We start from the raw sequence: 14,874 nt of genomic DNA, 5'->3' as shown, positions 1-14,874 counted from the left end.
GGAGGTTGGATAAGCCAAGGAAATCTGTGAAAGTGTGAGGAAAAACTTGGAAATCATGGCGCACACTCAGGTAATCCCTCAGTTATATGTTAATGAGTTAACAGCATATACGTTTGCCTTACATCCTATGTCATTTATGTCTTTCTGAAGCTGAATCTGGATGGGAGGGTATTCGCTTAATTGAAGGCAAACAGTCCTTTGCTATTTTTGCCCCCAGGCTCCCTCCTCCATCCCCAGCATCTGTTTAGAGTAGTAATTTGGATGCTACAGAAGGCAAGTTTGGATCACAGAGCAGAAATGTTTACCCAGTTGCAGGCTTCTGTAGTTTGTTTCCTGCATGAAGGTACCAAGTATTTGCAAACTCACAGACCTCACAGGGTAAATAAACTAGGCTTCTATTCCAGCCTTCTGAGAAAGCTGTGTTTATCTGCCTGCCTCATGAATGTCTGTCACCAAGCAGTGTGCTTTCCAGGCGTTTCCTAATGTCATCCCAAGCAATGCTAAAAAATAGAATTCTGTTATTGTCATTTTACGGATGAGGAAGCTCAGACTAAGGTAGGTCATGCAAGGTTGCAAAGATTTTATGTGTTGGGTGAGAACTTGAATCTAAGTCCAGACTCAGAATCCCAGCTCTTTTTCTTTTTGCTCAGTATAGACTCTTTATAATCAGGTATTTTCCTCAGTTATTAGGTTTATGTGTGACAAGTTTCGGGAGTTAGCCTTGTCCTAGGTGATCTGGCAGGGTGTGAAAGAAGGATAAAGAAATGCCCTGGAAAATAAGACGTGACTCTTATACAAGCCGTGCATCAAATGTAGGTTGAATTAGGGCAGAGGTCACAAAGGCAAATGTCCACAAGAACCAGAGTAGTAGTGTTGTGAGGGACATGGGCCAGTGGGGAGCAGTGGGGATTGTGATAAACTGGAAAGTGTCCTATATCCTTGCAGGGCAGCCACTCCTTAGCTGTTGCCCAATAGTTGTACATACACATTAGAATTTCTGACTTCCGGGGGCTTCCCTGGTGGCGCAGTGGTTGACAGTCTGCCTGCCAATGCAGGGGACACGGGTTCGAGGCCTGGTCTGGGAAGATCCCACATGCCGCGGAGCAACTAGGCCCGTGAGCCACAATTACTGAGCCTGTGCGTCTGGAGCCTGTGCTCCGCAACAAGAGAGGCCGCGATAGTGAGAGGCCCGCACACCGCGATGAAGAGTGGCCCCCGCTCGCCGCAACTGGAGAAAGCCCTCGCACAGAAATGAAGACCCAACACAGCCATAAACAAACAAACAAACAAACAAACCCAAAGTTAAAAAAAAAAAGAATTTCTGACTTCCTTGAATAATTGGATGAAATGACAATATTGGGTTCAAATTCCTACATGGGAGAAAACGTTAACACAGAGTTGAACAACAAAACCTACTGAGGAGGAGTTATATCAACAAGATGGTGGAGTAGAAGTTTCCAGAGCTTGTCCCCTCATAGAACATCCATCCATGCATGGAAATATCCTCACAAAAGTGAACCTAAAGATTTAAAGACTTAAAAATAAGACCAGAAACTGTAAAACTACTAGAAGAGAATACAGGTAAAATGCTTCTTGACGTTGGTCTGGGCAATGAATTTTTGTATGTGACCCCAAAAGCACAGGCAAAAAAGGCAAAAACAGACAAATGAAATTGCATCAAACTAAAAAGCTTCTGTACGGCCAAGGAAACAATGGAAAAAGTGAAGAGACAGTTTACAGAATGAAAGAAAATATCTGTACAACGTACATCTGATAATTGGTTAATATCCAAAATATGTAAGGAACTCAACTCAATAGCAAGAAAACAAATATCCTGATGAAAAAATGGGCAAAGGACCTGAATAGACATTTCTCAAAAGAAGACCTACAAACATGGCCAACAGGGCTATGAAAAAAATGCTCAACATCACCAATCAAGGAAATGCAACTCAAAACAACAATGAGGTATCACCTCACACCTGTTAAGATGGATATTATCAAAAAGGCAAGAGGTAACAAGTGTTGGCAAGGACGTGGAGAAAAAGAACACTGTTGATGGGAATGTACAGTCACTAAGGAAAACAATATGGAATTTTTTCAAAAAACAAAACAGAGCTACCATATGATCCAGTAATTCCACTTCTGGGTATATATCTGAAGGAAATGAAATGAGGATCTCAAAGAGATGTCTACACTCCCATGTTTATTGCAGCAGTATTCACAATAGCCAAGATGTGGGATCAACTGAAGTGCCCGTCAATGGATGAGTGGATAAAGAAAATACACACACACGTGTGCGCATGCAATGGAATATTACTGAGCCATAAAAAGGAAGGACGTCCTGTCATTTGCAACCACGTGGAAAAACCTGGAGGACATTATGCTAAATGAAATAAGCCAGACACAGAAGGACAAACACCGTATGATGTCACTTATATGTGGAATCTAAAAAAGGCACACTCATAGAATCGGAGAATAGAACGGTGGTTGCCAGGGACAGGAGGGGAAATGCAAAGATCTTGGTCAGAGGGTACTCAGGCAAGATGAATAAGTTCTGGGGACCTAATGTACAGCATGGTGACTATAGTTAATAATACTGGATTGTAAACTTAATATTTGCTAAGAGAGTAAATCTTAAGTGTTCTCAGCACATACACAAAATATATGGAACTCTGTGACATGATGGATACGTTAGCTAGCTTGATTTTGGTAATCATCTCACAGTGTATTTGTATATCAAAACATCGTGTTGTACATCTTAAAGATACACAATTTTTATTTGTCAATTATACCTCAGTAAAGCCGGGGGGAAAGAATCCTACTGAGGGTCAGGTTGAGCCTGGAGGCATGAGTTTGTAGTCTCTGTTCTAGAAGATTGGTTTTCAGACTCTAGAAGGGCTGAGTTGGGTACACGTGTCTTCATCTTTAAGCTGGGTGTTCAGCTGGGTTGAAGATCGGACCTCAGGGCTCTAAAAGGGCTCTGCTATTAGGCAACACAATCAACGAATAACGTTCCTTGCTACGCGTGTACCACGCTCTCAAGCGAGTTTGCTATCCTGTGCGGAAATTGTATTTGGCATCCCAGTAAGTTACCTGCGTGTCATACCAACTGATAAAAAGAATAGAACGTCAGATGTGGAAGGGCCCTTAAATCATCAAGTCCAATCTCTTCATTAAGTATACGAGAAACTAAACCATCTGCTGCTCATCAGTTGTGAGACGTTGGGTACCTCCTTTGTTCTCCCTTGATCCCATTTCCTTTCTCTGTAAAATCAGGGGGATGAAATACACAATTGCTAACACCCCATAATCCTGTGATTATTTTCCTTGGTTTTACCTTAAGGCAGGGGGTGAGGAGGGAAAGGAGAAGATAAATAACTGAGGAAAATTGGGACCAGGCGTTTCCAATATGGTGTCTCTGGCTCTCACACCCCACCCCTGGGAAAACTTGGGAAGTCCAGTCAATCATCCCGCCTCTGTGAGGCTGCCCAATGGGACGCCACCACGTGGCGGACGTCATCACATCACTAACAGCTGGTTACTGGCATGGCTTCCAGCTCCAGCTGTCTTTTTAACAAATGAACGCTGTCAGTTCCAAGGGAGGTAGGGAAAGGTGGGGTGGAGTGTTTGACATAAACCATCACCACTACAGGAACAAGTAAAAACATGTGTCTTCCTGATGTTGTGCATCAGCAGACAGCCGCCTTGAGAATGGAGGAGCATCTCTTATTCCAGAAACGGCTGCTCCACTATCTTGCAAATACAGCAGACGCTATTTATACAGCTCCAGCTGAATCGTAAGACCCATGTCAGGTCTTCATTGTAGGAAAATCACTATCTTCAGCAAAGCACCAACTACATAAACACTCTACTCTCCAAACTCAGAAACCAAAGAAATTTGGATAGTGAGAATTTAAATAGCAAGTGGTACCAATAATGTACTGATTATTTTCAGATAGTGAGGAGTTAGAATTTTGATAGCCAGGGATACTAACCTTATATGAAGGTATTCATCTTAATTGACACTGAGAGTTTAGGTTTCAATACTTGAATACCTCTAGCTAATAATATTTAGGCTCTTTTAAAAAACCTGAAGCCAAAGATGGTGCATAGTAAGAATTGACAAACTAGATGTCAGTTAATATATGCTCATTATGTAATTTTCTTTTCTTCTCTAAATTGTTGGCATATTTCCCAATAATGCCAGGCAGAATACAAAGTGTCAAATCAGTGTATCTTTCACTGTTAACAGGAGGCAGAGAGTCCCAACAACTTGGGTCCAACCAGTTTTCTATTCCATAGATCGATTCTTAGGGCTTTTTCCTTCAAACCCTTCAGTTGTCCCTCACTGTACAAGAGTTAGAATATTATCCTCAAGAGGTGGTGTGCCCTGACTTTGCACTGCCACAGAATTTTGTGTATTCCCTCATTCATTTCAGGATGGTGGAGAAGCCTACTTCAGAGGCAGGCAAATCAGATGAATCAGGAAAAAGATACAGTATGTCTGATTAGTTGGTTATATGTTTGTCTCCTGTTGTAGAAGCATCCTTAAGTGCAGGCTTCGGTGTCTTTTTGTCTCCCTTCGTACCAAGCATGTTTCCTTGTTCTTAGCTCATTAATTAATTCCACAAATATTTACAGAGCACCTACCATGTGCCAAACGCCGACCATATGAAAATGAGCAAGAGAGAGACAAGCCCTAGGCTTTAGGGAGCTAACAGGAGTAACAGACAATAAACACATAAGCAAACAGCTACACGATGGACCGTCAAGTAGGGATAAGAGCTGTACAGGAAAATAAAGCTGATTGAGATGGAGAGTGACAAGGTCTGCTTTATTTTTATAGGATGGCTCAAAGAGGTCGCCTTTGGGCAGAAATCTAAATGAAGTGAAGTATTTGGGAAAAGAACATTCTAGACACACAAAACAGCAATCACCAAGGTCCTTGCGTGGGTTGGCTGTCTGTTAATGGAACAGCAATGGAGCCAACGTACCTGGAGTTCAGTAAAAGAGGGTAGAAGATGGATAGAAAGGCTACCGGGGACTGGACTTCAAAGTGGTTTGAAATCCACATTTCTTGTTCTGGCACTCATCTTGTGATGATACAGCATGAATGTGACTTGTTCAAAGTGATGCTTTAGAAAAGTAATTTCGGAGCAGGAGAGGGTGGGGACTGTCAACAGAGAGATGAGATAGGAGGTCACTGCTCTATCCTCCACCTGGGGTGATACAGGACTAAGCTGGAGTGAGAACACAGAAGGACAGAGTTTGGAGCTCAGAGGTCCCTCGCACATCGATCTTGTCAGCGTTGTGAACCGCGTAGTGCTGTGTTCTGTAGGACACTGTTTGCAGAAGATGGGATAGTGAGGTTGGGAGCCCAAATGTGGATTCTGAAATTGACATTAAAAAACGCAACTTGGATATTAGTTCTGAACATCTCCTCCCAGACATTTAGCACACCCCGTCCCCCGTCTTCCAGAGGATGCTGACATGACATGTGAAGGAGGAGGGCTGCAATTAGCAGACGCAGCACCAAAGCCTCCAATGATCTGGGGGAAAGGCTGGCTGCATGGTCCCACGTGAAGTTTGTGGCACGTCTGGTTTCTATTAAATCTAGACATGCTAGCTATCTCTACTTGGTCACTCACAATTAACCAACAGCCGTTACAGCAGTCACGTGTTTTCCAAATGACATCCTTCCTTAAGCTCCCTTTGAAATGATCTGATTCTTGAGAGAGAGCTGGAGCAGAGGATCATGTGACACAAGGCTGTCAGATGGCTCCTACCTTAGTCTTCCCTAGATGAGAAAATCTTCATGACCACACTGCTTGTAAGGGTCATGTAGCTTTGACATCTGTCTGTCTTGTTGATTGTCAAGGTATAGCTAGCTGTCTGAGGGGCTGGGGAGATATGCTTTCTCTTCCTCTATTACTCTGTGTAGATCTCTCCCAAAGATGTACGGGTTGCCTATGACGTCCAGGGTGTGACATAGCTGTTGCAAAGCAGAAGAGCCCAACACGGCTGTGAAAGTACTTGCAGTGCACTAGAAGAGAGCAAACCAGAGCATTGCAGGGTGTAATTAGAACTAGATCAGGCCTGTCCAGTAAGGCCACATTTGGAGGTTGAGCCAGTTTTCTCCAGATCCATGGAGACGCTTTCTCAGTGACACCGTTCAGCACCCTCTCTTTGGGGTGAAAATGGAGAGGAGAAGCCAAAAGGATGAGTCTCTGATTTTAGTGCCACTTGCCTCCAGCTTCCAGCCTCCATTTCTGGAAGGTCTGAGTTTGTGACTATCTCTCTGTGTCCTTCAGGTCCCTCTGAAATGGAAGTAAAAAGTAATTGACAGGAAGTTGGGACCTAGGTTAAGCGTGCCTGGAAGTGTTTTGTTCTTAAGAGTCAGTTGTTTGTGCTGCTACCCTACTCCTTGCAGAAAGTTATATCCTCTCTGGAATCTTTCTTTTCCTTTATTATTTAGCTTTATTGAGGTATAATTGACAAATAGAAATGTAAGCATCACCTGAAAAAAAAATTGCACAGCCTAAAAGTTGAGAATTATGTTTTATTTGGCGGACAAAACTGAGGACTTAAGCCCAGGACACAGCCTCTCGGATCGCTCTGAGAGATTGTCCCAGAGAGGTCAGGGAGGAGCCAGGATATATAGCAGTTTTGCAACAAAGAGCAGGTAGTCAGAACTTCAAAAGATGACTGTTAATTAAAGAAAACCAGACATCTCAAGTTAATGAATTTAGCGCTTTTCTATGTATGGGAAGATGCAAGAGCCTGGGCTCGTTGAAATCTTTGCTTTGATGTGCACCTCAGCTATCTGGGGCCAGCATCCTGTGCTTTTTCATCAAGTCTCCTCAGGGGGTATCACTGGGGGTGGCTGCAATGGCTGACTGCTTGATGGCGGGCGTCCTGTTTCCATCCTGAGTTTCCTCAGGGCTCAGCGTGGGGGCAGCTGTCATGTGATAGCTGGATGGCTGCAGCATCCTTTGTTTACTGATATGGCAGGCAACATTTTTCATTCACATAAGATATTTAAAACACGCAATGTCATGACTTGTATATACACTCAAAGGATTCCCCTCATTGAATTAATACATCCATCACTTCACATATTTACGTGTGTGTGTGTGTGTGTGTGTGTGAACATCTAAGTTCTGCCCTCCTAGCAAATTTCAATGACAGTGTTTCTGGAACTTTTCTTGACTCCTAGTAGGATGTGTGTTTAAGAGTGAGGGAAGGCTGTGGACTCAGACAGCCGTGGAATACTGAGAGGTAAATAAAAGTACCCATCAGATAGAACTGCTCTAGGGGTCAGATGAGATTTTGCAGGTAGAATGCTTTGCACAGAGTCTGGTACGTAGGAAATCATGAACTCTTCCTCCAGATGGGGCAGTAAAGGAAGGTGGAGAGAGAGGGAAGGAGAGAGACTCCCCAACACCTACGGATCATGATTAAACCACTTGGATTAATTTATAAATGTTGAACCATAGATTGTGACTGCTTGTACAAACTGAGTGTATTTTTGAGCATGTGCGCATTTAATATTTTTGAAATTAATACTAAAATTTATACAGTTAGGCCAGGGTAAATATGTCAACCATTTTGATATTAATAAATTGTTTTAAAAAAATAGTTTCTTAGAGGTATTTGCCCTTCTGAGAATGGGATGAGTTGGACACAATTGGCATACACCTCTCATCCCAATGTTGAGTTGTGAACCGCTGTATTCGGGTCTCATGAGATTGGGACTGTCGAAGTCATTAAGTGTTTATTTCAGTAGATTGTTAATTCGCCAAATAAAAAAGTTCCATCAGCATGTTATGAATATCTCTTTAGAGCTGCTTGAATGGCGTAATCTTTACCAGTAAAGATGGTTATGGCTGAAGTGCTTTGAAGAAAGGGGCTGAGTCGATTCATCTTTGAGTCAGTAGCATAAACCATTGCATACGGTCAAAGCCGTCTTAGTTAATATTATTTGGGAGCCAGATTTGGTTACTGTAAGTGAAAGAAAAGGATAATTTATTTTGAGCCTACTGGAGTATTTGAAGAAGTAGCCAATCCCTGGCTAGGAAAGAAAAAAGCCAGGCATTTCTAAGAGCTCCTGCAGCAAGATTTTTGGACCTTTTTTCAAATCCATCATTATCAGTGTGATTCAGAAAGCCACAAGGACTGACAGTACGTGACAGCTCCACCTGCCTGGCTGAGGTCAAGGGTCACCTGGGTAAACCATCTTTGCCCAGTGATGCAGCTGCGTGTACCACAGGCATAGTGCTCAGTGAGCATTTCTTGAACGGCCTTGGAGTGATCTGCTCAGGTGTTCACTGGGAAGAGGTGGGCCTTTACCTGTCCCATCTGAACAGATGGCCAGCTTGTAACTTGAGAACGCTAGTCCACAGTTACGGTGCATTCTACCCTATACTCCAGAAAGTCTACTTTGCTTTTTTTTTTTTTTCTCCCAGCAGCAACCATCCATCTAGTCTTTAAGGCTGATCAAAAGCATCCTGTTCTCCATGACCTTGTCTCTTTTCAAGGAGGGCAGGTGGGTAAGAGGTTGGGTTTTCAGAAGGGACTAAGGATAGACTTAATTTAACTAAAGAACATTGTGGATGAGAAGTTGATGGGCACAAAAAGGATCATGTAGAGGAGCAGTCCGTGATTTCATTTCCCATCTCTCTTTCCCATCCCCATCGAAACCAACCACCAAATCAAAACGAAAACCTAGAATTCCAGCCATTCTCCAAGGTAGAAAAATTCATGATTTCACCTCTGTCTTTAAATACCTTCAGTTATGTTTGCAAGAATTTCATTAACATGTCTCTTTTCAGGTCTTAAAGCCTTGTTCAGTCCTTTCACTGTTTTTCTCAATAACAGAACACTCATGCCACTTCCCAGAATTTCAGGTCCAATAGAAGGGGAAAATTTTAATACACACTGTTAGAAAAAGGCCCGGCTTCTCTGCTCTGTTCCCTCAAATAATCAAATATAATAATTATAACAACAGTAAACACATTTTGGGTGTTTTCTTGCCAAGAGCTGTTCTTAGCACTTTAAAAGTATTAACTCACTTAATTCTCTAAAAATCCGATAAGAAGTGCTATTATTATTGTCATTTTACAAATCAGGGACTTGGAAAATGAGAGGTTTGCTCTTGAGAGGTATGTAAACTTCCTCAGGAGATAAGAGAAAAGCTGAAAGGGGCACTTAACCATCACAGGATTGAAAATACGTTGTGGCTCTTAATTAGCTTCATACCCCCTCCTCTCTCACCGGGCTGTGAGGAATTTGGGGATATTGACGGTATCTGATTAAATTTTTATGGCCTGGGCTTTACAGTGTTTTGAAGAAAGATTACCATGTATATGACTCTGGAAAACATAAATTCCCTTCTAAATCGTATTTGTAGCATGAGTCCCATTGATGTTCATATTAACATCAATGAATGGATGAGAAATGCTAGATTTTTGTTGACATACGTATTTTTGGTGTTTTTCTCCCAGCCTATGAGATTTTTTTTCCCCTTGGACGGTAATAGGGAATCCTGAACACACATTCTTTTTTCAAAGTGTGTGTCCACGTGTAAGGGCCTGTTGTCTGTTAATCCAGCTCTGCATGTGTAGATGCATACGGCAAAAAAATTCTATTTCAGTTTCTTAGAATTACGTACTTTATAGAGAACTGAGGATGTTATGAGGGTCCACATGCTCGTGGCAAAATTTTATCAGATTTTGTCTCTTCTCTGATCATGGGACTGGAAATGGTTCCACATGTTTTTCACCTGGAACCTGTTTTTTTTTTTTTTTTTTTCTTTTAATGTACTCTCAAGTCCCTAATTTTCTTTTTAACAGTCATTATGGCTCTATTTTTTATGTTACCATTTACTGAGCAATGCACAGCTAAGCACAGTACCTGATAAATATTCATTTATTTAACCAATGAGAAAGCCCCAAGTTAGGGATACATTTATTCCCATTTCACAGATGGGAAAAAGAAGGGGAATAAAAGCAAACAGAAGTTCAGAATGCTTAAGCCCAGCTACCAAGCAGCAGAGCTTAAATTTTACCTCTCAACTCTTTCATTTTTATATTGAGTGCTTCCCTTAATGCATTGTCCTTGTGCCATTCCATTTTACCTTAATAATATTTGTTACTTCTTCACAAACTCCTAAAATATTCTATTGCCGATGGTTTTCCTCAAAGTCTTTCTCAGACTTTTCCTTCCTTCCTGGTCTTTCATTTCTCTGATGCTTTCTTTTTCTCCTTCCCGAACCCCTGGACGGTGCAGTTTTGTTTCATACTGATGACATTTCTTAAGCTTTTTGTTTATTCTGAACTGAGATTTGCCCTTTGGAGTGTCCTCATGTATGTTGGACAACAAATCAATTATTATTTAGTACTATTATTTAGACAAAAGAGTGGGTTTGTTTTTTTTTTGTTTGTTTTTTTTTTTTAAAGAATGTGATGTCTTCACCTCTCCCGCCCCACTGGGAGTTAAAGTAGTTGTTTTTTTTTTTTTCCTGCCAGTTTTATTGAGATATAATTGACATACAGAACTGCATAAGTTTAAAGTGTAAACCATAATGATTCGACTTAACACGTCATGAAATGATGACCACAGTAAGTTTAGTGAACATCTGTCATCTCGTATAGATACAAAATTAAAGAAATAGAAAAAGATTTTTCCTTTGTGATGAGAACTCTTCAGATTTACTCTCAACAATTTTCATATATAACATACAGCAGTGTTAATTATATTTATATGTGGTACATTACATCCCTGGTACCTATTTATCTTATAACTGGAAGTTTGTACCTTTTGACTGCCTTCATCCAATTCTTCCTCCCCCCAACCCCTCGCCTCTGGTAACCACTCATTGGATCGATCTCTTTCTTTATGAATTTGTTTTTGAAGTAGAATTGGCCTACAACACTATGTTAGTTCCTGGTGCACAACAGTGATGCAGTATTTCTATACATTTCAAAATGATCAGCACAATAAAACTACAAAGCAGTTTTACAAAGTTTTACAAAATACAAAGATATTACATAATTATTGACTGTATTCCCCAGACTGTACTTTTCATACCCACAACTCATTTATTTAGTAACTGGAAGTTTGTGCCTCTTAATAGCCCTCACCTATTTCTCTCTCCCTCCACTTGGCAACCACCTGTCCTCTGTGTATGTGACTCTGTTTCTGTTTTATTATGTTTGTTCACTTGTTTTTCAGATTTCACATATAAGTGAGACCATACCGTGTTTGTCTTTCTCTATCTGACTTATCTCACTTAGCATAATACCCTCTAGGTCCATCCACGTTGTCATAAAAGAAAGTGATGTCTTCAGTGAAGTCACAGTATTTTTGTGTGGCTGTAGTTGGAGGTAGGTTAAAATTTTTTAAAGTGAAAGATAATTTGATTATTGATAACCGCAAATATATGTCTTTGCCATTACTTCTCCAGCCAGCCTCAGGGGGGCTACTTTGTTGTTCTGTCAGTTAGTCTTTACTAAAGATAGAAATAGATTAATGATACTGCCTGTGGAGTTCTTTTTTAATTATTATTTCATTTGAAGTTCTGCTTCATTTGTAACAAACCTCATTAACCCATTAAGTCTTTGGTTTTTGATTATTTAATGTGTATAAGTGTTGGGATACAAGTCACGTAACACACAGACCCTGCCTTCAGGGATCTTGTCTTGTCCTAATTTTCATTGATCTTTAAGGCTGTTCACTCCGAACTTTTTAAAAAAAATTGTGCCTTCATACCAGCACTTAATTCATCAACTGTTTCTAGAATCTGCAGTCTCCATTGTTCTGTTAAATCTAAAGCCTTTGATAGAGTTCAAATATGACCTATAGGGAGGGAGTTTTAAATGGAAATTGAGGGAAATTTCTTGAAGTCTGATTTGTACCTGACATGAGTCCTTTGAGAAAAATGTAGGCCATTGAAATCTAAAATAGGAAACAACTGCTAACAAATAAAAAACATATTCTCTTACACTATCTCCTTTTTAAAAGTATAAAATGGAAAAAATCTCATCTGAATATATTATTGACTCTTGGTCATCATCCATTGAATTTTGAAACTTAGCAGCTGAACTACAGGACTGAATTTCTAGGTCTTCAAATTGGAAGAGATTGAACCATATTGATGGAAAAGATTGAACACGTGGGAACACTATTCAGTCCAGAAGGGGAGCTGGGAGCAGCTCTCAGCTTATTGCACCCACGTCTCCATGGACCTGGGGCCTTTCCTGTCCTTCTAGCCTAGGGGACGCCTAAGGGTGTCCTCATGCTGCAGCCTCTGCTGAGTGGACCTCTAGGTCTCCACCAGCCTCCTCTGCCTGGCCAGCTTCTCCCGTCCTCAGTTCTGAGCTGTCCACCTCATAGTTCTTTCTAGGTTTCCCCCGCGTGAACCAGGAAAGGGCTTCTGGTCTCTGTGAAAATACCTGTCCTCAAAAAAACTTCCGAAAACAAACTTATGGTTACCAAAGGGGAAAGGGGGTGGGGGACGGATGAATTAGGAGTTTGGGATTAGCAGATACAAACTCCCTGTATAAAATAGATAAACAACAAGGTCCTACTATATAGCCCAGAGAACTATATTTAATATGCTATAATAAACCATAATAGAAAAGAACATTATAAGAATATGTATGTACATATAGATGAATATGTGTGTGTGTGTGTGTATATATATATATATAAAACTGAATCACTTTGCTGTATATCCGAAGCACTGTAAATCAACTATATTTCCATTTAAAAACAATTTTTCCTAAAAACCTTCCAAAATCAGTCTCCCCTCTCCCCTCACTCTTTCTGTTATTTTCTCTCGTAGAGCCCTGCTTGTTTTCCTTCATACTTGACACAAAGGAATATTTCCTACCCAGTGTGATCATTACTTGTTTCATCCTTGCTTCTCCCATTTAGTTGGAAGCCCGTGGGACCACAGATCCATCTTGTCTTCCAGGCCACATTTTGTCAGAATGTCACGTGTGTTCAGTCACTCAGAATGCTTCATACATTCTACAGTTAAACAGATGGCTCCTTTTAGAGGTACTGGGTTTATATTTTTAAACTATAAGATGTATTTTTGGTTAGACTCCAGTGTTTTCCATCAAACTAAACCCCCAAAAAGAATATTTTTCTTCCTTAATATCCAGCCCTGTAAAATGCTGGTTTTGCTATAAAGAATTGTTCTGAAGTTTTGTCCTTGTTGCCCTAAACTGTAATATAGAGGGTTGTTTGGGCCCCATGTGTTGTCCCAATATAAGATGCCTATTTTTTTTTTTATTGCTTTCTTAATGCAGAAGTTGTCACTCTGCATCTGAGCTCTCCAGAAATAACGAGAAAAGAGAAAGCTTCTAAACAGGTTCGTCCAGTTAAGGCAGTTGAGTGGCTTAAGCCTTTGATATGAGTTTAACCAAGTTAGGAAGTTTGCTAGGCTGCAGAGCTTTCATGGATAATTCCCTATTTTTTTTTTTTTTGTCCCTTTAACTGTTCACTCTGTCTGCTGGGGATTGTAAATGGGGTCTTTTGTCTTCCCGCAGCTTGGCGAGGTGAGGGCCCTGGGAGGCCGGGCTTAGATGTGAGGGCCCTGCTCAGGGAAGGGGGGCCTGAATCCTACCTGGGCTCCCAGCAGAGAGTCGCTCACAAGGTGGCTGTGAAGTTTAACTGAGGTATTACAGGGAAGGCTCCTGCCTTCACACTGTTACCCCAAAACTGGATTCGCCTCTTGGTGGGTGTCCAGCCAATAGACACAACCAAGCGAAGGGGGTATTACTACTTGCAGCAAGTGAGGAGAACACTGGGGGTCCTTCCCAAAGCAGCAGCTCCCTGAACAGCACAACTGGGGAAGTTTGAAGCTCAGGGTACATGAGTTATTCGTGAAGGGGCTTGAGCAGAAAAGAACTCAGTACAGAATTGGGGGCCAAGGTCGACAGAGTGCAAGCTTCAGTTGATTGAAGTCAGGAGGGTCAACGTCATCATTCCATCCTCCACCTGAGTTGGGGTCTTAGCTCCTGCAGAACTCAAAGACAAAAATTGTGTCTATCCCTTGAGGAGGAGCTAGGACTCTGCTTTATCACTGCACTGTTATTTGTTATTTCCTCTGTTCCTACATTCCTTTGTTCCCTTAAGATCATTGGCTACTGAGACCTGTTCAAGGGCAAGCATGGTGGCCAGGCTTAGATCACAAAATGGCTTAGGCCAAAATGGCTTCTCTTATGTCAAGAAAGCCATGCCTGGTTCTCTTTCTCCAGGGACCCCATAACCGATCTGCTTACAAAATCTGTAATATAGAAAGAGTTCAAGGTTTTAATGAATTTGAACCTGTCGCTTCCCAGCTCTGGTTTCCCTGGCTGGAAAGGGAGGAGGGTGCTGGCATGGCCACCCTCAGCATCCCCTCCGCTCTGAGATTCTTCAGTTCACTTATTCCACAGATGTATGTAGGCTAATAGCCAATTATGTATTGGTTGGTGATGTGTGGCATACACCAGGGATGCCAGTGTACGACTGGACGTTTAAACTGGACATCAGAGGTGGTGGGAAGGTTGCATTTTCTTTGTTTCCTTCATTGAATTAGGACACACAACAAATAAACTGTGGCCCGAAATACGGGAAGTGGGGAGGGTAGTTTTCGACAGCGTCCTGAATCCTGTCTCTCTGGGAAGATGGTACTGAATCTAAGACAAAGCAAAGAGCATCAGAAGGTCAAGCAAGTGAGTCTGTGGAGGAAGAAGACGGCAGGGGAAAGGAAAAGTGTGTGCGAACTCGGTTAAGAGTTTGTAGGCAAGGAATAAAGATGCAGACGTAGAGAATGGACTTGAGGACACGGGGAGGGGGAAGGGTAAGCTGGGACGAAGTGAG

At 41.5% G+C, this 14,874-nt stretch overlaps 1 protein-coding gene across 1 annotated transcript in view; it reads left to right on the top strand.

The window, feature by feature from the left end:
- ADAMTS18 (ADAM metallopeptidase with thrombospondin type 1 motif 18) overlaps positions 1 to 14,874 on the top strand; it is a 425,082-nt gene that overhangs the window by 328,079 nt on the left and 82,129 nt on the right. The gene's annotated exons all lie outside the window — the stretch shown is intronic.

Source organism: Balaenoptera physalus (genome assembly GCF_965194825.1).
Source record: "Balaenoptera physalus genome assembly, chromosome: 19".
NCBI lineage: Eukaryota > Metazoa > Chordata > Mammalia > Artiodactyla > Balaenopteridae > Balaenoptera > Balaenoptera physalus.
The sequence above is the reverse complement of the archived record's forward strand: the minus strand, read 5'-3'. Positions and strand labels throughout refer to the sequence as shown.